At 53.9% G+C, this 25,267-nt stretch overlaps 1 long non-coding RNA gene across 4 annotated transcripts; it reads left to right on the plus strand.

Moving 5' to 3' along the window:
* Positions 1-371: 371 nt before the first annotated feature.
* LOC144934838 (uncharacterized) lies at positions 372-12,602 on the plus strand. Of its 4 annotated transcripts, none has more exons than XR_013637200.1 (4): positions 372-461; positions 8,864-8,959; positions 10,888-11,475; positions 11,518-12,602. It is a non-coding gene; the product is annotated as an uncharacterized LOC144934838 (long non-coding RNA). The 4 variants fall into 4 exon arrangements; XR_013637197.1 differs by lacking the exon at positions 372-461 and adding an exon at positions 4,097-4,120 and having other exon boundaries at positions 10,888-11,002; positions 11,367-12,602; XR_013637199.1 differs by having other exon boundaries at positions 8,861-8,959; positions 10,888-12,602.
* Positions 12,603-25,267: the final 12,665 nt, after the last annotated feature.

Raw genomic sequence — 25,267 nt, forward strand, 5'->3', positions numbered from 1 at the left:
CCCGCGTCCCCACCCACCCACACCGACGCACCCGCACCGGCAAAGTCGTCACGGGCGCATCGGGCTCCGCTCACCGATCTGAACACACAAGCACCCACCCACCCTCCTTTCCGCTCACCACTACCCACCACTAGTCACTTGGGGTTGGTGGGGGGCAACAGCCGCGTGCCCACAACAACCGGACAAGAATTGTCGACCGTGCACACTAACTGATGTGTCACATCGCAGCCGGCGCTGGACCACGAATCAACACCGCCAGCCGGTAATCGGTGACTCGAGAGCGACTGAGATCTCTCTCTCTCTCTCGCAGGACACTGACCAACGAACGCACGCCTCTGTCTCCTGCCCCCCCCCTCCCCCTTCAGGCAAGTGCAGCCCCCCGTGCCAGAACCGTGGCAAGTGCGTGGGCACCAACCGCTGCAAGTGCTCCAAGGGCTACGAGGGTGACCACTGCACTCGGCGTGAGTCTTCGCGGAATCTTTATTTCAGAATCGGAATCGTCATTTAGACTGGAGGAGGAGGGAGGAGGAGGAGGAGGAGGGAGGAGGAGGGAGGAGGGGAGGAGGAGGGAGGAGGGAGGAGGAGGAGGGAGGAGGAGGGAGGAGGGAGGAGGAGGGAGGAGGAGGGGAGGAGGGAGGAGGAGGAGGAGGAGGAGGAGGGAGGAGGAGGGAGGAGGAGGGAGGAGGGAGGAGAAGGGAGGAGGAGGAAGAGGGAGGAGGGAGAAGGAGGAGGGAGGAGGAGGAGGGAGGAGGAGGAGGAGGAGGGAGGAGGAGGGAGGAGGAGGGAGGAGGAGGGAGGAGGAGGGAGGAGGAGGAGGGAGGAGGAGGAGGGAGGAGGAGGAGGAGGGAGGAGGAGGGGAGGAGGAGGAGGAGGAGGAGGGAGGAGGAGGAGGGAGGAGGAGGGAGGAGGAGGGAGGAGGAGGAGGGAGGAGGAGGGAGGAGGAGGAGGGAGGAGGAGGAGGAGGAGGAGGGAGGAGGAGGAGGGAGGAGGAGGGAGGAGGGAGGAGGAGGGAGGAGGGAGGAGGGAGGAGGAGGGAGGAGGAGGAGGAGGGAGGAGGGAGGAGGAGGAGGAGGGAGGAGGAGAGGGAGGAGGAGGAGGGAGGAGGAGGGAGGAGGAGGAGGGAGGAGGAGGGAGGAGGAGGAGGGAGGAGGAGGGAGGAGGAGGAGGAGGAGGAGGAGGGAGGGAGGAGGGAGGAGGAGGAGGAGGAGGGAGGAGGAGGAGGAGGGGGAGGAGGAGGAGGGAGGAGGAGGAGGGAGGAGGAGGAGGGAGGAGGAGGAGGGAGGAGGAGGAGGAGGAGGGAGGAGGAGGGAGGAGGAGGGAGGAGGAGGAGGGAGGAGGAGGAGGGAGGAGGAGGAGGGAGGAGGAGGGGAGGAGGAGGAGGGAGGAGGAGGGAGGAGGAGGAGGGAATCGGGTTAGCTACGAAACTCTTATCTCACAGACGTCGAGTCGGGGTGGGGGCGGGGGTCAGCGACTCGTACCAACTTAACGAAACAGACCACGATGTGGGAGCAAGACGACCGAGGTAAGGGTACGGCAAGTGGAGAGGCACGTCCCAGCCGTAGGTCGTAGCTGACGGCGTCGTCGCGAGCCACGGTCGCAGCGTCGTCGTCGTCGCCTTGCAGATGGAGGTTCCACTTCGCGAGAGGGCAATCTCTAGGGATTGCGCGCGCAGAGCGAGCGACAAAGCGACAACGACGCCGGTTGGATTTGTCGATCGGTCGTCGTCCCCCACCGGGCGTTCCGTTGTCGACCTGCCTGCTGAACCCGTGGTGGTGGGGCGCAGTGTGGGTAAGTCGGTGGACTGACCCTTGACTTATGACCAGATCACCTGCAATGCGTCCGACCTTGTTTTCATCATGGAACCAAAAAGAGGGGGCCGAGCCTGGTTAGCACCTTGATGGGCGATGACCATGCATGCCAGGTGCTATAGGCTGCCAACTTGGAAAAGTGCAACAAAAATCCATTGTGTCTGTGCTCCCCGCTGTCCCCAATCCGCACTGACCAGCATGGTGAAGTATGGTCAAACGACGCCTATCACTGGCACGGCGTTGGGGAAGCCCTCATCCAGTAATGTCCCATGAGGGATGCAGGTTGATTTACTTGATTTACCTTTTATATATGTTTCAATATACGTACTTTGTAAAATCTAGATTTAAAACTCATTTTAATATAACTGCTTTTTGTGTTTAGTTTGTTGTCCTTCCCCTGCACCTCGGATTAGCACGGTTGGCTACGTACGGCGCAAACGAAGTTAAACATTCACACACAAATAAATAATTTAGTTTCTATAAGACTGGGCGGAGGGGCGAGCCAGTCTCGTGTAAATGTCCAGCGATGCACCTCGTGTCGTTTGGCATCATGTCCGACGTTTCTCTCCACGTGCCGGGAGCTTCTTTAGGCGCTGGGTCACTACACGTCGTTATCAGACCAGGAGCCTGCCATAACCGGCGCAAGCGACAACAAAACCTACGCTGTGAGTAGCACAAGTTGAACTTCGCGTCCTTGGGGAAATCCCGTGGAAACTATGGCGTGTGATTCGACGCTCAAATCTTTCCGGCTCCATCTCCTCTGCGGATGTATATTTAAGCCGCACTCCTTGTCGGATATTGGTAAAAACAATTTTGCGGGACCCCCACCATCACGGACAGCGCTTTGATGGTAAATTGGTGGCAAAGTGCAAACTTTCCCCGGAGTTATTTTGAGGACGTTTGAACAAAAAAAACCCGACAGCTTTGAAATTTCGTCGTCACGGTGCAAAACGAACCCCATGGGATGTGCTTCGGTTTGCCTTGCGAGAAAGGCGCCGTCCGTACTAGGGGAGCGGTGGCGCAGTGGTTAGCGCACCGTGCTATGAAGCTGGTGGCCTCAGTTCGATTCCTGACCATGCCTACACATCGCTGGTGTAATTTGTCGAAACTGATCCGTAGACTCCCGACGTGGTCGACTCAGCCTCAAATGAGGATCTGGCGTGTGGCGTAAACATCAGTGCTGGGGGAGAATGAGGAGACCGGGCCGAGTGGTGGCCACTCATCCTATCGCGTGCCGTGCCGTGCCGGCCTTCATAGGTGCTCGCCATCACCACTTTCCGCTACGGTCCGATGAGGCTACATGGAGGATCTCAGCCTTTGTTTGGTGCTTGCAACAAATGTTCTGTGCGAGCCCGGGCGGTGAGGGCTTTGCGGAAATGGAGAAGCCCCTCAATGTCCTCAAAATCCCCTACCCCCCCCCCTCCACGATCCTCCTCGTGTCTCTACCCCTGACAGCTCCCAACTCCCCTTCGCCCCCCCCCCTTCGCTCCCCTCCACAATCCTGACCCCACCCCACGCAACTCCCCCTCGTCCCCCCCCCCCCCAAATACCACAACACCTTCAGGAAGTCCAGCAAACACGGCCGCATCAGTTGTACAAACAGCCGGATGCTTTCAACTGACCGCAGCTGCCACCGTGCCCCGGTGTGTTTTGTTATTTTTTTGGTTTCCGTTTGTTTTGCTTTTCTGTTTTCGTTTAAGGGCAACGGATGATGGAGGGGTTGCGGGTTGGGGTGGTTTGGCCCGCACCCCCGGGGAACTGATGCATGGGACATGTCTCGGACTGACGGTGGCAGCCTGTGGAGCAGCAGACCCCCAGTCGACCAAACAGCAACTGCACCCCCCGCCGCCCCCCGCCCCTCTCTCTCTAAGAACCCCGCACGCTCGCTCGCCCCTTCTCCATCTTCCTCTTCTCGTCCCTCGGACTTGCGGGCCGATGGGTGCACGTGGCCATTCCCTGCCACGGGTTACCTCCTGTGGTGCCTCTCTCCGCTGCGCCTTCGCACCGTGGCGTGGCCTTCCCCGATCACCTTCCAGTCCTGCCTCCATCGCCATCCTCCGCAGGCGGTCTCCGTTCATGCCCGAAACATCGCGGCGTCCCTGCACTGGGATCTGACTCGGCAGCTCGGATTCATTGCTCCACCTCCGTCCTTTCCTGCGAGGCGCTCGTTTCAAAAGGCGGCGATCACTGCCGCCCTTCTCCATCGTTGGGGGGGGGGGGGGGCGAGTGGGGGGGCGAGTGGGGGGGGGGCTCGGTGTGACGTCACAGAGCCATCTCGGAGTGGCGGGACGCGGTGGGAATGCCCGAGCGGGGTAAGAAAAAATAAGAGTGTGTTCTGGTCTTCGGTCCGGTGGCGGATTGAGGCTTTTGTGTGCGTCGCGGCAGCTGCCCGGCGGGAATCGGGGCACGTTGTTGACTTTACCGAGATTCCAGCGTGGCGCGAACGCAGGTGCCGCGGACAAAGAGGGGCCCCCTCTGTGCCGCGGCTCAAAGGGGGCGAGGGGGTGGAGGAGGAGGGAGGGGGCAATCCTCGCGGCGGCCTTGATCCTCGGAGAAAGTTTTTTTTTTAAACCGCAAACACTAAAAGGGAAGAAAGACAAAACCTGTTGCGCTATGATGACTTCCTCGTAAAAAAAAAACTGCGAGCGAAATTTGGCCTCCGCCTAAGCGCCGTTGTTTTGCGCCGTGACTCGAGGAGACCACACAGGGCGGCGGTGGAGGAGGCTTACAAAATGACTTTGACGAAGAAAGCAAGAGAGGGTGGAGGGAAGGGGGAAGAAAAAAAAATCACAAATGATTAAATTTATTGCCAGTAACGGCGCTCGCAGCTATTCAAATGTCGACGATGTATCTCGTTTTTACGAGCCCAGGTCCATGAGAATTCTGCAATTTCCCAAAGATGGATGGTGTGCAGGTGCCACCACAAGGGAAGGGATATTAATATAGTAGGAGGAATAAATAAACAAATAGGCAATAACATTTCACACAGGCTGCACGGCTCGCCGGCAAGGACCTCTCCACGGTGCCACGAGCTCATGGCGATTCTAAAAAGAAAGAAAAATCGCAATGAATAATAGATGCGTAGAATTTACATTTAAATTTGTACAAAAAAAAAGATGTGATTTATACATCTCTGCCGTTGCACCGCGTGAACTCCATAAGTGTGAAAAATTGTGCGGACCCAAAATTGTATTTCAAAGCGCCGGGTTAATTTAAGGAGCTGATCGTAACGCGTCGCGCAGAGCTGCTGAATTGTGCAATGCCCGCCACACGCCTGCTTTTTTGGGGTCGCTTCAGGGTTTATGTTAGGGGCAGGGTTAGTCTCGCGATTGGGGTTCGGGCCAGGGGCCATGGTTATTGTCAGGGCTAGGGGCTCGCGTTAGTGTTCGGGCTATGGGCTATGGGCTACGGTTCGTGTTCGGGGCTATGGGTAGTTGGTAATTATTGGCTTAGAGTTAATGCTGGAGTTAGGCGTTAGTATTAGGTCTAGTAGCTAGCATTAGGGCTCGGGTTTCCCTTCGGGTTCATGTGCTAGGGTGCTGGCTAGGGCTAAGCTTAGCGTTAATATCAAGGCTGGAGTTAGGGTGAACACGAGGGGTTTGCGCGAGTGCCAGGACTTGGGCCAGTGCTGGGGTTAAGGTCGGCAGCGAAGGATCGGGCTGGCTCATGGCTCTGGCTGGTGCTCATGGCTCGGTGTTGGTGCTCGGCTCGGGGCCTCCGTGTTCGGCTTCGAGTCAGTGAGAAGAGGCTTCCCCCTTCTTTTCCGGCAACAAAAACAGCCGTGTTAAGATGTTAAAAACACCAAACTGAAACCTTTTTACGAGGAATCATGTCTGCATTAACCACTTGTGGTCATACTCTTCGAGTCACTGTTTGGGTTTCCAGCTGAAGCTTGCCTCCCAGGACTGCGCCGACGTTTCGAGCCGAGGCCGGGACTAAGTCCGCCGACGCGCTCAGGGCTCGGCCTCTGCGGGGAAGATCGCGGGCGCGCGCTCACGGAGCCGCACGGGCACGCGCGCGCGTGGGACGTTGGGGGGGACGGGGGGCGTAGAAGTGGGGGGGGGGGGCGGCGCCGAGATGAAAGGCGTCCACACAGGCGGAAGCCATCAGCGAGTGGCATGTGATCAAAGGGCGACTGAGCATCGACCAGAGTGAGGGGGGGGGGTACGGGGAGGTGGGTGGAGGCGGGGGCTCTGGAATGTTTGGCTCCATGCACCCAGAGGGGCCCTGCGCGCGCCACCCATGCGCAGCCCCCCCCCCCCTGGATCAGCTGCAGCCGCCGGTCCCTTTCAGCGGCTCGCCGTGTCCCCCCTAAACCACCCCCCCCGCTTTTGTCGCCCCTTTCTTTTCTCGTCGTCCTCCCACTGCGGAGGATTGAAAGGGGCACCTGGCATCCGCGCAGGCCCGCGGAGGGGATTGTGTCGACGCGCTCTTATCTGCTTTTGTCGCCCCTTTCTTTTCTCGTCGTCCTCCCACTGCGGAGGATTGAAAGGGGCACCTGGCATCCGCGCAGGCCCGCGGAGGGGATTGTGTCGACGCGCTCTTATCTCTCCCCATTCCGCCACTTGGCGAGAGAGAGCGAGCGAGCGAGGGAGGTAGAGAGGAGAGAGAGATGCCCACTGATCGATTCACGCGGTTCACATGGGGCGACTTCAATGAGTGAACGCCCGTCCGCTCGCTTTCACGACTACCACCACCTCCTTTTAATCTCGCGCCTCCTTCCCCACCCCCCACGACCCTCGATGATGGATGATCGGCTGCGGTGGCGAGACGCGGGGCCTCGACTCGACCGCAGGCAAAATTACCGACCCCGCTAATCTCGGCAGCCGTGAGGGTGCCGCGCGGCTGAACTCTGACACGGTGGTTTGGGAGGGGGAGGGAGTCGCCAAAGGAAGTGTATGTGTGTGTAGGTGTGTATGTGGGATTTCTTTCGCACCATACGTAGCCAACCGGGGAAGGACAACAAACGAAACACAGCAAGTTTTGTCCTAATTAGTTGTCAATCTAGATGATGATTTGAAAGTGCATATTTATCCAGTGGCTTCCTAATATCGGAAGGAAGAGCGTTCCAGACGGCAGCAGAAGCGCATCTGGAAGCGCCGCCTTTGTTCGACGGCTGAGCCAAAATCGGCTGCTGCTGCTGCGAGGGTGAGCTGAGTTCGCGTGACTGTTTACGCTCCTTGACGAAGATCAGCGAGGTAATTGTGGTCCGCTCGTGGCAATCGCTTTCTGTGCGATGAATGCGACCTAACACAGGACGACGAACACACACAAGTCGCTCTATCATCGCTCGATCATCGCTGGATGGAGCCGAGAGAGCCGTCAACAATATCACGAGACAGCTTGACCAAACGTGACGCCAGCAGCAACCGACGCAGGGACCCTTGACCTAGGCGCGGACTCGCTCTGAACTCTGCGTCATTGCCCTCGCCGCAGGAGGTCGATGCCGGGCCGCGGCGAGATATTCGGAGCGCGACGCCATCGTCCTCGCTGGGGGAGAGACCCCCCAGAGAGTCGCTCGGTCGAGCGGCAGCGCGGCCGGGTTGATGCCGCGCGGCCGCTCTCAATGAAGGCAGCGCCGTGGACGTGAACCGTGGCGCGTGAGCCGTGGCGCATGAACCGTGACACGTGAACTGTGACACGTGAGCCGTGGCGCGTGAGCCGTGACACGTGAACGGTGGAGGATAACGGTGGCGCGTGATCGGTGGGACGCCGACGCAGGGTGCTGCTGTCATAGCCCCCAGCAGCCGCCGTCTCCCTGGACCACATGCAGGGGAGGGCGCTTCGGCCAATTAAGCAAACCGCACTTGTGAATGTAACACGAAGCAGTCGTCGAGCTTTCGCGACCGATATTATCCAGAATAGAGATTTTTTGGGGGGGTTAGATCGCGTAAACATATCGACAAAAAACCTTTATTATGCTCACTTGTGAACACTGAAAATTCATCCGGGGAATTGGCGATATGCGTAAAAAAATCGAATTCACGCATTCGGCAATAATACTTTGTTTGACCTTAAAAGTAAAAAAAAATGTCGACGTTTCGGCAACTTCCCTAAATCCCCATGCTGACGAGTTGTCATCATCATCATCATCAGCAGCAGCCATCATCAATCCACTGTTGGATGAAGGCCTTCCCAAGCCGTAGCCGGAAGCTCTCACTATCATGCGATGTAAACAAACTACTGGGCATCTGTTTAAAAAAGAGCTTTATAGCTCAACGGATTCCTCCAGGGTACATACATATTCTGATTCTGATCTGCACGCGAGCCGATGTCGTTGCTCCATCTCCAGGGCAACGTTCTCAGCTGTGGCTGCCACTCAGCCGTGAGCTTCGACCGCTGGACATCATCTCTGCTAGCTGGGCCGTGTCCTGGCCACACGCCACTTACCAGACACTGTGATGCTGTGATGCCTCTCTCTCTCTCTCTCTCCTAACCCTTCTACGTTCGTCGTCCCGTCAGGCGGCGCGTGGTGATATTCCTCTTCGTTCACGATCGGTTCCCCTCGGGGGAGCTCGTCGTGTTGGTACAATGCCATTGTTTAACGATAGCCCTCCACCACCCAACACAGCCAATGGATGAAATCAAGCCGTAACGCGCGTGGCAAATATGCACATCGATTTGGTTTACGAACAAAAAACCGGCATGCTGAGAGGCAAGCCCAATGTTGACAATTTCGCGGCTTAACGGTAAAATATTGGCATTGTAACTGCACGACGGTCTCACCCAAAAGAAACCTACCGCGAATGATGACATCGGTCGTGAGTGGCATACACGTGCATACACGTGCATACACGTGCATACACGTGTGTGTGTGTGTTCATCAGCCTCAAATGAGTACCTGGCGCGGTGTGCAGCAAACACCACCACCACCCCTGGCCATGCCGGACTCCACAGGCGCTGCTCGCTAACAGCACTTGCCCCAACACTCTGCTAAAGGCTATACGTGGGGGGGGGAACCTTTGTCTTTGTGTGGTGTGTATGACCCGGGCTACATCGTTTGCCGACGCCGCCCGACGCTTCATCCACCGACGCCGCGTGCCGGGCACGAGCAGCCGTGTGCTGGTCGGGATGTGCCCCCCACGGATCGTGCGTGGCCCCCCGCGCCTGCCGCTGCGAGGAGGGGTGGCACGGGCAGCTCTGCGACAAGCGTAAGTGTCGCGGGCACGCGCGCGTGTATGTCTGTGTGTACGTGTCTGTGTGTGGGGGGGGGGGGGGAGCGGTGGTGTAGCGGTGGTGTAGCGGTTAGCGCGCTGCGCTGCGAACCCAGCGACACGAGTTCGATTCCCGCTCACGGTTAATACCGGTGACGATTATTTGAACCGGTCCTGGGCCTCCCCTAGGTCGACTCAGACTCAAATGAGTACCTGGTGCGGTGTGTAAACATCGCCACTAGGGAGACAAAGGCGGTCGGGCGTGGTGCTAGCCACTCAACAACCTCGTGTGCCGTGCCGGACTTCATTGGTGCTCTTGCCCCAACAGTCTGCTCAGGCTATACGGGAGATATTTGTCTTTGTCTTTGTGTATGTGGAACTTCTTTGGCACCGTCAACAGCCAACCGTTGTAATCGGAAGGACACGTGCCAGAGCTCGGTAACAGTTAGCTCTGGTAACCGTTAGGTTACCGAGCTCTGGTAACCGTTAGGCGTCATTCGAATGGGGCCTGCGATTGCCTGCCCATGCCACTGTTGGCTGTTCGGCATCCGCTAGTACGACTACGATTACTCGTGATAGCAGCCTCCTTTATTTCAGCACGAGATGGAAATCAGAGCCACTTCGGCACGCGACGCAATGCCTCTTTTGTGTCACGTGCGAATCGGAGGCAGCACTTCCGTTGAGCACGTATGGTGCGAAAGAAGGTCAACATACATACATGAAGCCATTCACAATACAACACCACGTGAAACAAAACAAAAAACACTTGAAATGTAACAACTCTCAGCCGTGTGTTTAACTCAATCGAACCCACCTCTCGAGGTTATTCGGCCTCAGCTTCCACCTTGACCAGCCGTCTTGCGAAAGAATAAAGTCCCGACCCAGGTAGACCCTGTGGATCCACACTAACTGCGGGGTGCCCACCTACGCGGCTGCGTGGACGCTGGCGGGGCGGAGGGAATATTTTGACGTTGATATAAGCTGCAGCCTTTAGTGCTGCTCGGAAGCGAAAAATCAAATAATTGTTTCAATGCATGCCTATGCCGGTCAATGGGGATCACCTGTAGCGAAGACAACAACAGCAGCTACTGCTATTCTATTGCTCGCAAACGACAGGAGGTACAAGAGCAATGTGCATGCACAATGTGCGTTGATCACCAAATGAATAACCCACCCGGCAACGGATACCCATTGTGATTTAGATGCATTCACTAATCACCCCCACCCCGCCCGTTCGCACGTGAAGGGCTCACGAGTGACATCACCACATATACCCCTCGATTCAAGGAACGAAACGGGAGGATTTATCTTCATCAGGCTTGTCCGCCTGATGAAGCTAGTTGTAATTTACTGGCGAAACGTCGGACTCAGTTTGTAAATTTTGTGGATTTGCTCTACTACACCCCGGTTAGTGCTGTACGAGTGACGAATTGTCACGTTCTGTTTACGTGACAACCCTTACTAGTTGGCTGTGTCGGGTGGTGGCTGGTTTAACGACACATTGATATATTTACGCGATCTAACCCACAATAAAACTTCTCTCATGGACATCTGTACAACGTTGTGCGACGTGGCGAGCGACGGACGCGCTCCCCCTCCCCGCACCAACTCACTGCGTCCGACTGCCACGAAATTCGCCCGCGTGCCGAACCGCGAATTGGAGCAAAACTGCGCCCGCGTCGCAAAGGCGCCCGAGTACCCCCCCCCCCCTCCTTCTCCTCCTTCTCCTCCCGCGGGGACGACGAGGAGGACGAGGAGGAGTGAGGAAGGAGTGAGGAACGAGTGAGGCAGGAAAGAAGGAGGTTCGCTCCGGACAAGCCGCGTGTGTTTCATGTGCCGCGGGCGCCATCGGCGGACGAGACTCTTTGCGCTCGCCAAACTCTCGCCCCCCCTCCTCCCTCCTCCCCTCGTGGACTCCGTGGCAGGCGCCTCGATGGGCCCGCACAAGTTTGGCGGCAGGAAGAAGGCGCTGCCACCGCCGCCGCCGCCAGCCAAGGTCCTGCCAGAGGACGACACCCCCAGCGACTCCAACTACATCTGGTAACGGCGGCCGTGGGTGGCACGACCCCCACCGCCCCCCCCCCTCTTCCTCCTCCTCCGCCGTCGTCTCTCCGTCCCCCGAGACTCGCCACGACCCCCACGGCGCAAGACCCCCACGCTCGCACGGCACCGGTGGCCTCGGCGGGCAGCCCCCCCCTCCTCCTCCATCCGGCTTCGAGTCGTCGTTACCCCGGCGCAATCTCTCTGTGTCTCTCTCTCTCTCTCTGTCTATCTGCGTGTGTACTGCTCTATACCACGCGTGTCTACTACTCTATATCACGTGTGTGTACTACTCTATATCACGTGTGTGTACTACTCTATATCACGCGTGTGTACTACTCTATATCACGCGTGTGCAGTTCAGGTTCTGGGGATTATACGTTCGGTGTTGAGATGGTACACGTTGCCCAAAAGAGGAGCAACCGTGGGCTCGCGAGCGTTCACGGGTTACGGGACTCGACTCGAGTGCGAAGGCGAGCGGGCGGGCGGGAGTGGGCAGGGCGCATCGCTGGAAGGGACGGATGGCCAGCGGATAGCGACGGAGTGTAGCCGGAGAGAACACCCAGCGACAGAGACGAGGCATGGACATCGGTGTGGGTGGTTTAATGTATCGCGGGATTGCGGGAGACGGCAGCTGCTTGGGGAGGGACTTCATCCAGCAGTGGCATTAACCGTGGCCGCTGACGGCGGTGATTCGGTGCCATTGAAATTCCCTTTCGGCTGTCGGGCAGCCTAAAACGAGCGAGTGTTCGTCGTGTTTTTGCTTGCGAAGAACGAGCTACCCTCTCAGCCGTGCGTCGCGAGCGTGCGAGTGGACAGAGAGTTGCCGGATGTTGAGTGAACTTCTGTTTTGTATTTTGTGTTGCTGTTGCAGTGTCTCATTGTATACACCGCAGCTCACCACGCATGCTCAGATCTTCTCCTTCGTCGCGTCTCCTGTCCCAACCTTGATGGTCTCTTCCCAGCAGTCTGCGCAGGCCACACCGCCTCTCTGATATCGGCATCATCGCCAACATCTTGAGGAGTTAGCACAGCGGTTGCTGCCGGGCATCTCAGGAGATGACCCCACGTGGCGTGCTTCTGTTGACAAGCACATTGGTCGGTCGTGTAGAAGCCACCCCACCCTCGCGGCCACCACCCCCCACCCCCGTCCCCATGATATCGTGAGCGAGTTGAATCTGTCGAGATCCACTCTGGGCGCGCTCAAGGCAATGCCGTGTCGTGACATTGTAAAGGGGACAGCCCTCAAAGCGACGCAGTCGCACCCAGACACATCTCTCTGCGAGAGGGCACCGGACAAAAAGGCAACGGTCAATTTGCCTCCTGGGCTTTTATCGCGAGACCGGAGGCTGGGGGGTGGGGGGGGTGGGCACTCATCTCTGACGCGGCCCTGAGCCAGTGGTGGAAATTCCACGTTCCTCATACAGCTTCCAGTCTCATGCACGGGACAGGTGGCACAGCCTAGATGGGCCCCACCCCCCCCCCCCCCCCGTGCTGTGCGTGACGGGGCAGACGCCGTCTCCCGTGTTACCTCGTGCTGCTTGATGAAGACGGTGTTTGGATTAAAATGTTTTTATTCTTTGACACGGTCTTGTTTGGGGGTGGGCGGGGGGGGGGTGGTTGTTATTTTATTGCTGTTCAATTTTTTGTGTACACTGAACGCTGCTCATGTTACTGTAGACGTAGTCGCGTGTCACTTATACGGAAACTGTATTTAATGTTGCTCAGATATCGTGGACGCAGCGTGCGCAGTGTACGTGCGCTCAGGTCGCTCGTGTCGGCGTTTGGACCCGAAAAACATTAACCCGTAAAAACAAAGTTTTTCACTATAAATCCTTTATATGCGTGGCGGCTAGAGTCCTCTCGTGCTCTGGCTTGAGATGGCTGCCACCTATGGGTCAGATGATTGCCTGCCACCATTAAGCAATTGGTAATTACATATAAATTTTTTTCCCTAAAAAGTGTACAATTTAGGAAAAAAAAATTCACGAAAATAAATTGTCACGCACAACGAGTCTGTGTGCAAAATGTCAGCTCGATTGGATCACGGGAAGTGGGTAAAAAAAACGACCGAAAGATTTGCACAGTCGTAAGCGCGCAAGCAAGCAAGCAAGTGAACTTAATATAAAGGATTTAAAAAAAATGTAGCACAGATGGTACGGTTGGGTGAGGTCCGCCGGGGAGATGGCTAGCAGATGCTACACTGTCACCCCCCCCATCCCACCCCCGCTCTTCCAAATAAAAATAAAAAGTAAACCCTTTTTTAATACATCTTTCTCAACTTTAACTCCGACATTTTATTCCAGTTTTGGCTGCCATTGGCATGAGATGAAGAAGTATCGACTCACAATCCTCACGCGAGCGTTGCCGTGAAAAGAGATTTCACGGTGCGAGTTATAAGGTCCTTTAAAGCGACCACCTATCCACCCATAAGGTTGCTACAGCTGCTCAAGCACCTTGCTGTAGAGATCTTGGCCGCATGACAGTCAGACCATGATACTTTACCTTCTCAAAAATACAATTTTACAAGATCAAAAATTAAATAAAAATTCGCGATCATCTTTGGCAACCAAGATGAAACAATGAGCCAGGTTTCATCACGGCCGGCCGAGACCCAGATTCAAACCCAACGATCTCAGCGCCACCACCTCAGCCCTCTGACCCCCGGTGTACCGCGCCACCTCTCAATAATACAGTGAGCCACTAAACGAAGCGGACAGGGGCATCCTATGTAAGGCGGCGACACCGTTAGGATGGGGATGGCAAGGGCTGCAGTGCGCGTGGCTTTGGTTCTCATGGCGAGTGATGAGCAGGGAGGATTCTCCATAAATCCGATATTTATCCTGAAGCCCATGGGACTACACATCGCAGATTTCGTACTGCACAATGCAGGCTGTGTCCAGCACAGAGGTGTGCCATCATTGCCACTCTCAAGCTGAGTAACGTCATCAAAGGCTGCTGTTTGTTTAAAATACAAAACTTGTTTTTTTATTATTATAATTATTATAATTGTTATGATACTGTGTTATTAATATTAATTATATTATTGCGGTTGTCGTTGTCACCGTCGTGGTTTTTTTTGTTTGTTGCAAAAGTTATCCCTTAATATATCACTGCTGTGGTGGCGTTGTGTTGACGCGTGTAGCATGGTGTTTTGTATGTTATTTAATAAGCGTAACAATGGGATTTGTAGTGTTCGTTGGTGACGGTCCTTGGACACGGAGTTTCCGAACGCATCGCATGTACGCTAAACTCACGTGTCACAGGGAACCTTGGGATTGTATCGAGGTGAAGTGTATCGAATTAAACGGCGGGCACCCCGCGCGCCCTCAATAAACACTTTCGTGCCCCCGCGTGCCTTTTGCTCGGTCTCTGTCGCGACGCAGCCGACGATCCGTCTCGCAGACAACCGAGAGGAGAGAGCGAGAGAGACACACACCACGTGTGCGCGCTCTGCGATCTCTCGCTCACGCAAAAGGAGCCTTCCTCGAAGAGGGGAGCTCTGGAGGGTCCCTCTGGAGCGCCACTCTACCACGCTGAACAGGGCTTTGACAGGCATCTCGGGAGAAACAGGGTGGGTGTGTGGGTGGGTGGGGCCGGGTTAATAAACTTGCATCTTTTGTTTCAATTGCCGTGCCGCGAAATCTTCAAACGAACCGGCGACCACCTATACTATTAGCACGGTTGGCTACGTACGGAGCGAAAGAAGTTCAAAACAGGTACATAAATGCACTGGATTGCAAGTCAAGTGTGGTGATCATTCCGCCATCCGGTACATCCATGAAAGGTACCCGCTGTCCGTCAGAATGTCTGTGAATAATTTTGGAAAAAACCGTGACTCCTTGCCGGACTCCTCTTGAAACATGTATGTTGTTTAAATGACGATGCTTACCTCGGCCCGTATTTGAACGTGCATCGGAGTCAAAGTATATATGTATGGATGTTGATCTTATTTCGCACCGTATGTAGCCAACCATGCTAATCGGAGGTGCGGGGGAAGGGTAACAAACTTAACACAAAAAAGCAGTTCGAAAGTAATGAGTTTTCAATCGAGATGATTTAAAAGTGCATTGCTCCCAGTGGCTTCATAATATCGAAAGGAAGAGCGTTCCAGACGGCCGCAGAAGCGCACCTGAAAGTGCGCGATGCGGTGGCCGTCCTTGTTAAGGTGATGGAATAAAAAGTGAGAGTGGATTTCGTGGAAAACTAAACTTGATGGTGAAAATCAACGGAGTATTGTCCCCAGATGAGACTTTTAAACCAGTGCGAATTTAATTTTATGACATGCAAGATCGGAAATACGGACGCTGATACATAGCATGGAATGAATGTGGAATAGTGTGCATAGAAACGTGGGGAAATGTGTGCTTGGAATCGCAGCAAGAGAGAGAGAAAGTGGAACTCATGAATCAGAGGACATTTCTGTACGTATGTTGAACTTATTTCGCACCCGTAAGTAGCCAACCGTGCCAATTGGAGGTGTGGGGGAAGGACAACAGATAATCATAATAATGATAACAACAACAAGCGCCGTTTGCCACTAAGTGGCGGTGATGTCACCACGGCGCTTGTGCCAGGTTATGTGCACCTTGAGGCCACGTGAAGTGTCTGAACGCCCGCCGGCAGGAGGTCACGGGACAGCACCAGGTGCCATGGGTCGACTGACTGAGATGACTGGCCGATGCACCACCTGTGCCCCTTACTGTGCAAACTACTATAATAATGATACATCACCCGAGAAAATATATTTATTTACATGTGGTCCTCCCCTCTTCCGGTATCGAGAGATATCCCCCCCTCATGATATCTCGTTGTGTTCAATGCGCCACAGGCATCAGCTTGTGCCATCCTAACGAGTTGCGTGGGGAGATTTCCCTGGCAAACTTTTCACTCAAGGACTTCCATGGCAGCTCTTTCGTTCAAGGACTTTCACATATTCACTTTAAGATGTTTTTTGTTCGTGTTTTTGTTTTTTTGCGGTTGCACCCGATTCAAGAGCCGAATGGCTCACAGGGCTATACCTAATAAATGAACTTGAAATGAACTTGAACTTAAGGTGGCAGGGTGCTAATCCAAGGTTCACTAAACACACAACAGCAAGCCCCGTTCCAAACAAATGCGGGTCATAGAGGGAAAGGAAAAGTGAGGGTGGCTAGGGCAGGGTACTCCGCTAGAAGCGACGATGGCCGTGGGTGTTGAGGCTGACGCCGGAGTGACAGTCCACAGGAGGAGACGCGCACAAGTGAAGACGGATCGAGATGGTCTGCGTAATCGCACAGGCGGCGATAGATGGCGACCACCCCCCACCCCTTCTGGAGTCCTTCATCCAGCGGTGGATACATCGGGGCTGCCTGCTTCTGACGATATGATTATGACACATTTCAAAAACGTTTCAGAAATGTAAGACAAAACCGTCACCCTCCATGCATACCGTGACTGTCCGTGCCGGTACGGATACCCGTGACTGCCTTGCAAGAGAGATGATGCATTCCCACGCGCCGTGACTCGGCAAAATAATCGGAGTCGCCAGCCGACGGACGATCCGCTGATTTAAAATCGGCGACAAATGTCCTACGGCACGCACCACAAACGTGGACGCGAACGAAGACTTGGATAAGCAAAGGGTTGAAGGCGCAGGCCCTGCAAGTGCTCGCTCACGACCCACTGCTGGCGGCAGGGGCCTCCACTAGAGGGAGCTCTTGGAGCGCCCCTCTGGAGTGTGTTAGCCTACTCTTCCGCACTGGCGTAGCGGAAGCGGTGGGGGTACGTGCCCACGTTTCACCCCACCACATACGACATGCCGATCATCGACTGCCTGTGATTTGCGCTGCACCCATTTAGACCGTCGAGTGGACACCTGGGCCGCACGTCGTCAGCTGACCCCCCACACCCACGGCGACACCAAACTGTAGGCCGCGGAACACCACGGGAAAGGAAAAAATTGGAATGATGCGAGTGGCCTTCATATTCCCTTTAAAGACAAATGTTTCACATCGCTTACGCGCCTACCCCCCCCCCCGGGCTCAAAATAAACCGCTGAGCTGATATGAATCCGCACAAGAGGGCTTGTTAAATAAAATACAAAAACACAGTTCGTTGGCGCCGGCTGGACACCGTATCCCGGTCACGTTTATGGAAACCGATTCTTCGTGGACCATCATCATCATCATCATCATCGTCGTCGTCGTCATTGTCGGGATATTAAAGCGGAGGAGCGCACGTTCAAAGGGTCGGGGATGGTAAGCAGCCTAAAGAGGCCTGTTTATTTAAACACTTACAGCTGACAGAGGCCTTTTGATTGTACGGAGAAAAGTTTAAAAAAAAATCCTTCCTTTCATCTTGGGCCCTGAAGATGGATGCAGTCCCTCGGTTCTGCTGAGCCGATTTCCAAGCGGATCGTGTTGTTGTTGTTGTCGTTTCTGTTCCACGTTCCTCCCGTACTGCCCCCCCCCACCTCTCGGCGTACCAACATCGCAAGAGGGGGGGGGGGTCAACCTCCTCCACTCGGTCACTGCGAGCCTTGTAAAGCCCCCCCCCCTCTCTGGCTTGCTTCGTACGTACGTCTGTGTTTGTGTGTTGAACTTTTGTCATACCCTACGTAGCTAACCGTGCTAATCAGAGGTGCGGAGTGTTGAGTCTGTGGGCAGTGTTAGTCTATGGGCAGTGTTTAGTCTGTGGGCAGTGTTGAGTCTGTAGGTAGTGTTAATGCTATGGGCAGTGTTGGGTCTGTGGGCAGTGTTGAGTCTGTGGGCAGTGTTAGTCTGTGGGCAGTGTTAGTCTGTGGGCAGTGTTGAGTCTGTGGGCAGTGTTAGTCTGTGGGCAGTGTTGGGTCTGTGGGCAGTGTTGAGCCTGTGGGCAGTGTTGAGTCTATGGGCAGTGTTAATGCTATGGGCAGTGTTGAGTCTGGGCAGTGGTGTATGTATGTTGAACTTCTTTCGCACCGTACGTACCCAACCGTGCTCATCGGAGGTGTTCAACGAAGTGGCTCAAGGAAGTGGCATCGCCACATTTGGGAGACAAAGGCGGGCAGGCGGGCGTTGTGCTGGCCATCTACAACCCCTCGTGTGCCTTCTCAGCCTTCATAGGTGCTCGCTAACAGCACTTGCCCCAACAGTCCGTGAAGGCTATACGGGGGATCTTTGTCTTTGAATGCGCGACAGAATTGTATGTACATTGAACTTCTTTCGCACCGTGCGTAGCCAACCATGCTCATGAATCCGAGGTGCGGGGAAGCTCGACAAACTAAAAACAAAAGCATTTCTACACAAATGAGTTTTCAATCTAGATGATTTAGATGTGCATAGCTCCAGTGGCTTCCTAATTTCGGAAGGGAAGAGCGCGTTCCAGACGGCCGCTGCAACGCGTTTGAAAGCGCCGATCTCAGCCAAGAATCCGCTGCTGCTGCTGCTGCTGCGACGAGGATGACGAGCGGAGTTCACGAAATGGTTCACGCTCCTTGAAGAGGTGAGCGAGGTGTTGGGGTTCGTTTGTGGCGAGCACTCTGTGTGTGTCGTCGTCATCATCATTAGCGGCAGCAGCAATGATCAATCCGCCGACGGCCGCCGCTGCTGCTGCGGCTGCTTTGAGTTGAAACGGAATGCGATGCGACGGATCTGTCCCGGTGTAAGGCAGCGGCGAATGACGACGTGGGAAGTGCCTCTTGGTCTCCTCTTTTGAACACAACCCTCCCAAGGTCGTCTTCGTCGTGGTCGACGTCTTCCAATCGCCCCTCGGCTAAGAGCTTCATGGGCTGTCACTCGAAGATATAAACTTCTGAACTCTTCACAGGCTTGGATTTGTTTTCGAAAACGAAATCATAATGTGTCCATCGTTGGCAGACACGAAACACCGATAATGTGTATTTGCTGTACATTGAACCTTTAATTCGGATAAGTTGAGTTAATTCGGGCCATAAAAGTTCTTCTGAAAATCAATAGGGTGGATGAAGCAAACTTCCTTCACATTTTTGACAAATATTTTGTCAATAATTGACATTCGACCACCGTGAATGTTTGCATTCAAAACAAGCTACTTACACCTGTTGGAATATGTCCAATCACAATTATAGGCTGTACTGGTCCCCGCCACGTGAATGTGGAATTTCCACCGCCAGGCTCAGTGCTGCAAACAGAAGACGAACACCGCCTCACTGTCCCATCGAGTTACGAAATTACTCGGAATTGTGACCGTAATAAAGAATTCCGTTGGCCATCGAACACAAAGCCAGTTGCGGCTGGAAAAAACACACAACAAAAACCTATTCAAACACACATTGATTTCAATAATCCCGAGTTATTTCCTTACTTCTTATTGGAAGCTCAGCGAATGACTCTTTTCATCGTTGACCTAAGAACATCGCTGCATTCGCGACATGGTGACTCATGAACGTGGCTGATCATTTCCCAGAAACCCACCTCACCCACTCGCGCGAGCCTCTCTGCTGGCATTTGATTTGTTTTCAATTCACCAAGACCACCGACTGTCATCTCAAAATAAATCCAACTGGGGCCCCAATGTTGCGCCGAAGGACGCGCGGCCACGGCACAGCAAGCATGGAGTCCCCCCCCACCTCCTCCGTCTCCATCATTTTATTTTGTGAAGGGATTTCTCTCGCGCCCTGTAAAATGAGCTTGGAAACACGAGCCCCCCCAAACTGCCCGGCGCACGGATTTAACAAACGCCGCACACGCTCTGGTGGAGGGGGGGGGTTGAAAAAAAATCTCTCCGCGGCTAAGAAGCTGCAGCTGCCTTGAGGTGGCGGCTGGGTTACCAAGGGGTCAGAGGACCGGGCTAGCACCGCCGAGATCCAGGGGTTCTGAATCTGAGATTTCGGCTGCCAATAATAATTATTGAGTTCTCAGCACGCGTGGCGAGTTGATGGTTTTTTTTTGCCTGGTTACGAAATGACTGTCGCGCAACAATGCCGTATCATCTTCTTGGTTCTTTCAGTAAAGTCACGTAGAAGGAAAGTAATAAAATAATAAAAATAAGACATAATAAAATAATTCTCACGACGTTTCGGCCACAACGCAAGCAGCCGTCCTCAGGCAGAGTCTGAATTCAGACTCTGCCTTCTCGACAGACCTGTTCTTCACCTGAGGACGGCTGCTTGCGTTGTGGCCGAAACGTCGTGAGAATTATTTTATTATGTTTTATTTTTATTTTTATTATTTTATTACTTCCCTTCTACGTGACTTTACCGAAAGAACCAAGAAGATGAATCCCTGCAGTCACGAAAGCTTTAAATCGAAACGCCGTATCACTCAACGTAAATGTTCACTTCGTTTGAGGATTAAAAAGACAGTTTTGGTGCTGCTTGCTAACAACATATCCACGTGTGACAAACAGACGTGGATTACACGAATATTGTTTTCCACAGGCCAGGGTGATGCAGCACTCGGCCGCGGGTTCAGAACGGAACGAGACGCTTCGTCTCGTGGCATGACGCCAAATCACAATGAGAATCAAAGTGGCGAAGAGACCGCACAAGAAAAGAGATTACCCCGCTGCTCGTGTCGCCTTGGTCAGTTGGCCAGTGACAGTGGCCGTCTCATCATCTGCCCGTGCAATAAGCGAGTCCTAAAATTCGACGGTATCGGTCAGCGGTGTAGCCAGAGCAGACTGTACAACATCTAACGACGCAAATGCCCGTTCCACAAATCCGAAGAATGAGACGTCACGGCGACACGACACCGCTGTTCCTGGCGTCAGCACCTGAATGTTGAAATTGCAATTTGCTGCTCAGAATCTACATCAACAGCCCGTACGACAGGAGCGGACGACGTCGTGGCGTAGCTCCCGGATGTGAAGGCTGCGCTAATGCACCGCTGCCCACGGTCCCGAGGAAGCCGCCAGGCATTGAGCGACGGAGTTACGGAGAGGAGCTGAAGGTTGACAAGAGGGCCCTATTGCATTGCTTGTACTCTAGGGCCCATGCCAACTGTGCTAAGGCAATGGTTGTCGAGACGTCGCTGACTGAACTCGGGCCAACACGAATAGCAGAGGATAGCCAACAATCGCACCATGAGTTTACGTTTAGAACAAGGCAGATATATCGAAAGCGATAGATGATGAATTTGCACGGGCGCTGTCTCATCTCCTTAAAACATGGGAGTGTTCGTTTTTCGATTTTAATGCCACAATTATAATTCTCCGTGCTTTTGGACCAAAACCACAAGCATTTAAGTGACTCTTAAAAGTTTTCTAATAAAGAGTAAACACGGCTAGGGGCAATTGGCCCGCAGTTATAAGCGTCTCATTGGCTTCTGAAATTTCACCGCACGCGTCTTTCCCGGTGAGAATAAAAAAAATCTTTAAATATTGCTCACTCTGTGCCACAAAAGCGAACGCTTTTAAGTTTGTTTTTCAAAGACATTTTTTTATTATTAATTCTCCCCCCCCAACCCCACCCCTCCACCCCCACCGTTGACGCTAACCCACGTAACCTTTTCACTTTTAATTTGCGTCAGCACCGGGGTTGAAAGGAAGCCACTCGGGCAACGGTGGGGACGGGGATCAGATGGGGAGGGAGGGAGGGGGAGGGAGGGAGGATGGGAGGGGGGGAGGGGGGGAGGGAGGGAGGATGGGAGGGGGGGAGGGTGGGAGGGGGGGAGGGAGCGTCCCGGTATGTAGGGCCGCCTTCGCTCGAGTCGCGTCGCCGTCCTCGCCTCGCGAAGGCGCCGGGTCCCGTTAGTCCGGCCTCACCGCCCCCCCTTTGCCTCTCACATCCCCAGGGGCCGAGCCCTGGAAACTCCATAAAAGGATTCTTTGTGCAACATCAAAGGGAGCCGTGGGGGGGAGGGAGGGGGGGCGCCCAAGATGAAAAAAAACGCACACAACGAGCAGGCAGCCCCCCCCCCCCACAGCTCAAATTACATCAAATTGAAAACAGCCGCTGGATGGACAACAAATACAGCCCCGGCACGAGCCCTTGGGCAAGAGCAGGGGCCACGAGGAGCGCTGATGATCTCTTAACGCTACAACAGGCGGCCAATTAGGACATGCCCCTGGGAGGCTGGTGGGGGTTTAATGACAGGAGCCCCCCTCAGCTCAAACCCCCCCCACCCTCCCTCAGCTCACCCCCCCGCCCCCCACTGGCCCCGGCGCTGGGCTTTGGATACAGTTTAAGGGGGGGGGGGTCCAAGTAACTCAAGGGGGACCTGAATTCTCGAAAAATATAAATATATCAAATATCGCCTGAAATTCAAATCCTGATACACATCGCGAGCCCATTGCCGCAGACTTTTCAATTAATCCGTCTCCTCTCCATGTTGCCTGCATCTCGCTCGCTTCTCCCGCCTCGGTATATTTCCTCTACTTTGTCTGCGCGTTTATCTCATCTCACCACATCTCCATCTCTCATCCGTATCTCTGCTGTCATTTCAAGAGGAGTGTTTCCTTTGAGACACGGGGCGAAACGTGGCATTGCTGCTTCGAGCCCCCAATATGCCAGCACCACCCCTGTCGCTGTTGCTACCAAAGACGAAGATATCACCAACAGACTCTGGGGGCAAGTGCTGTAAGCGAGCACCTATGAAGGCCGCAACGGCCCACGAGGGGGTGGGTGGCCAGCACCACGCCCGGCGGCCTTTCTGTCTCCGCAGTGGCGATGTTTACACACCGCTCCAGGTACTCACTTTGAGGCCGAGTCGGCCGAGGGGGATAATCGTCAGCGGTGTTGGCCGCGTGCGGGTATCGAACTCGGCAACGCCGGGGTTTGTGGGGCAGCGCGCTGGCCGCTCTGCACCACTGATCTCCCCGCAGTCGCCACCACCAACGTCCCCCCCCTCCCTCGCTAAGGAGAGGGCTTTCACTGCACAGGGGCCGGCGGTGGAGTTTGTGAAGGAGCCGGCAAACGCCAATGGGCGAACCTCCCTAATGAGTAACGTGGTGGTGCAGTTTAATGCTTTTTCTTTATACACGTAAAAAACACAAGGGTATTTAATGCAGCCACTTTTGTTTGTGTGCCAGTAACCGCCGACGGAATTTACAAGAGGAGTTAGAAATATCTGAGGCTTGTTAAAAAAACAAGTTAAAAGCGAGCGTGCTCTCGTAATGACGCTGACGAAATTAAAGGCGGACTTTTACAAGCTCGAGCGGCGTGACACCGCATTTTAGCTCCGTGACCTCAACAAAGTGGCGCTTCCTCCGAGCGGCAGGTCGTTGGAGCGAAACGTCGGACAATCGTGCCGAAACCACGCGAGGCACGACCCGAAAGCGTGCCGGAGGGTCACACAGCACGGCCGCGAACACCGATGCAGAGCACAAATGCACAGAAAAACGCTCGTAAAATGATAAGTTACGTAATGCAATAGCGTTTATGTACTCGTTAGTGCTGCGTAACAAAAACGTGATTATAAAATCGTTGTGCTGTGTGACTTGGCAGCTGAAGGGACTGCTGCTTTTGGTACAATCGCTACTGGGTCATGCGTCGTAAACTTGACCGCTCACGTCTCATCTTAAAGTCACGGGGTAATTGTTCCCTGAGGAATGACCAAAGCGTGCCAACCAACATACTGTTTACATCAAACGCTCTGAGATACACTTTCTACCTTTGTAAACATCGCTTACTCATCGTCATCATCATCAGCCATGATTAATCCACTGCTGGATGAAGGCCTGCCAAAGTCACCGACTCCTACAATTCGTGAACATTTTAATGTTAGCCGCATAAATTTCACACAGCTGTACGGTATTAAAAAAATTAAAGTTTTGCTGGCTGGCTGGCGCGCGGGCAGGCAAGTGGACCGTGGTCACGTCACTGCGCACATCTCACGAGCCATGATCCATCCACTGCTCGATGATTGCCTCCCCACGCCATGACAATCTCTCATAGATTGCGATGCCACAAATACAAATTCACTCCCGGCTGCCATTCCGTCACGAGTCTTTGGCCATTGACCGTCATCCCTCCTGGCGGATGCATCCAGCCTGAGTCCACTTACAAAATAAATACATATACATAACGAAGGAGTTTTTTTGGGGTTAGATCGCATGTTGTTAAAACTGCCACCACCCGACACAGCTAATTAGTACGTTTTGTCATGTAAACTAAACGTGCCAAAACAAAAAGTCTCCGATTTGTGTTCGCTGATGCACGTGTTCATCCCTCCGCCTCTCAGCGCAATTCCAGGCATGCACCTCAACCGGGAATCTTTGAGCACTTTTCAAGCTATTGTTCCAAAAGCTCTGTTGGCAGCGTCCATGTCTCTGGTTCACTACGCAACAGGAAGGTATTGTGCACTGTTTGAAAACGTTCTTATTTTTCGCCGGGTGGAGGTGGCTGAGCACGCGTCCTGTAATCCAGAACTGTGGAGGCAGCGAGGGTTGGTGGATCACGCACAGATGATGTTGCGAAAATCCCTTCCCATGGGCCTCGACGAGGTTCCATATACGTCTGGCTCGCCCGACCTGTTCCGTATGTACGGGATCGAGCATTGCTCCCTCGCACGCGTGGCTTTTCTCATGGTAACTCCGGTCTCCTCCCACGTGTGAAACGCTCATTAATTGGCCAATACCACACCTTGATATAGAGAAGACCGCAGAGCTTGGGAAATTATTGACGCTGGCTCATCGCCTCGTGGCTTCCTTCCTGCCCGTCTGTGGTTGCTCCCCGCGCCTCTTGAGTCGTTCTGTCTCAGCGAGGGCGAGCGGATACTGCGCGGCACGTTACAAGTTGACGTCATCGCAATAATAGTTATATTGATCATTATAATTGTTATTATTTAAGAACATTGGTTGTTGCTTTTCATGGCAAAATAAATTTTCCAATAGCGATCCATCCTGCTCCTGTTCGCCGCTAAATTTCACGATGTTTTTGTTAATAAAAATATCCACTTTTAAAAGTTTCCCTCAGATATATGTCCTTCTGTTTTACATTTACGTCCCTCCAATAATAATTGTATTTATTTACACGTTTTTGTTCTTGTCTAGCAGCATGAAAAATATAATTTTATATAATTCAAATATAAATATAATGCAAACCACACAATTACACTTTGGTGGGAGGGGTGGGTTAATGGTTAGCGCACTGCCCTGTCAACCCAGCCACCTGAGTTTGACGACTGGCCATGGCTAACATCAGTGACGAGGGATGTCATCACTCGTCCTGGGCACTCGCTTGCCCTTCACCACCAAACTGCGGTGACCAGCACGGTCAAGGATGGTTTAACAACAAACAAATCAAACCCCTCCACAACAACTCACGAGGCACGAGCAGGCCTTCCTCCAGCCGTGTGTTGACAAACGGCTGCAGGCCACTGAGTC

Source organism: Lampetra fluviatilis, chromosome 11 (assembly GCF_964198595.1).
Source record: "Lampetra fluviatilis chromosome 11, kcLamFluv1.1, whole genome shotgun sequence".
Taxonomy (NCBI): Eukaryota; Metazoa; Chordata; class Hyperoartia; order Petromyzontiformes; family Petromyzontidae; genus Lampetra; species Lampetra fluviatilis.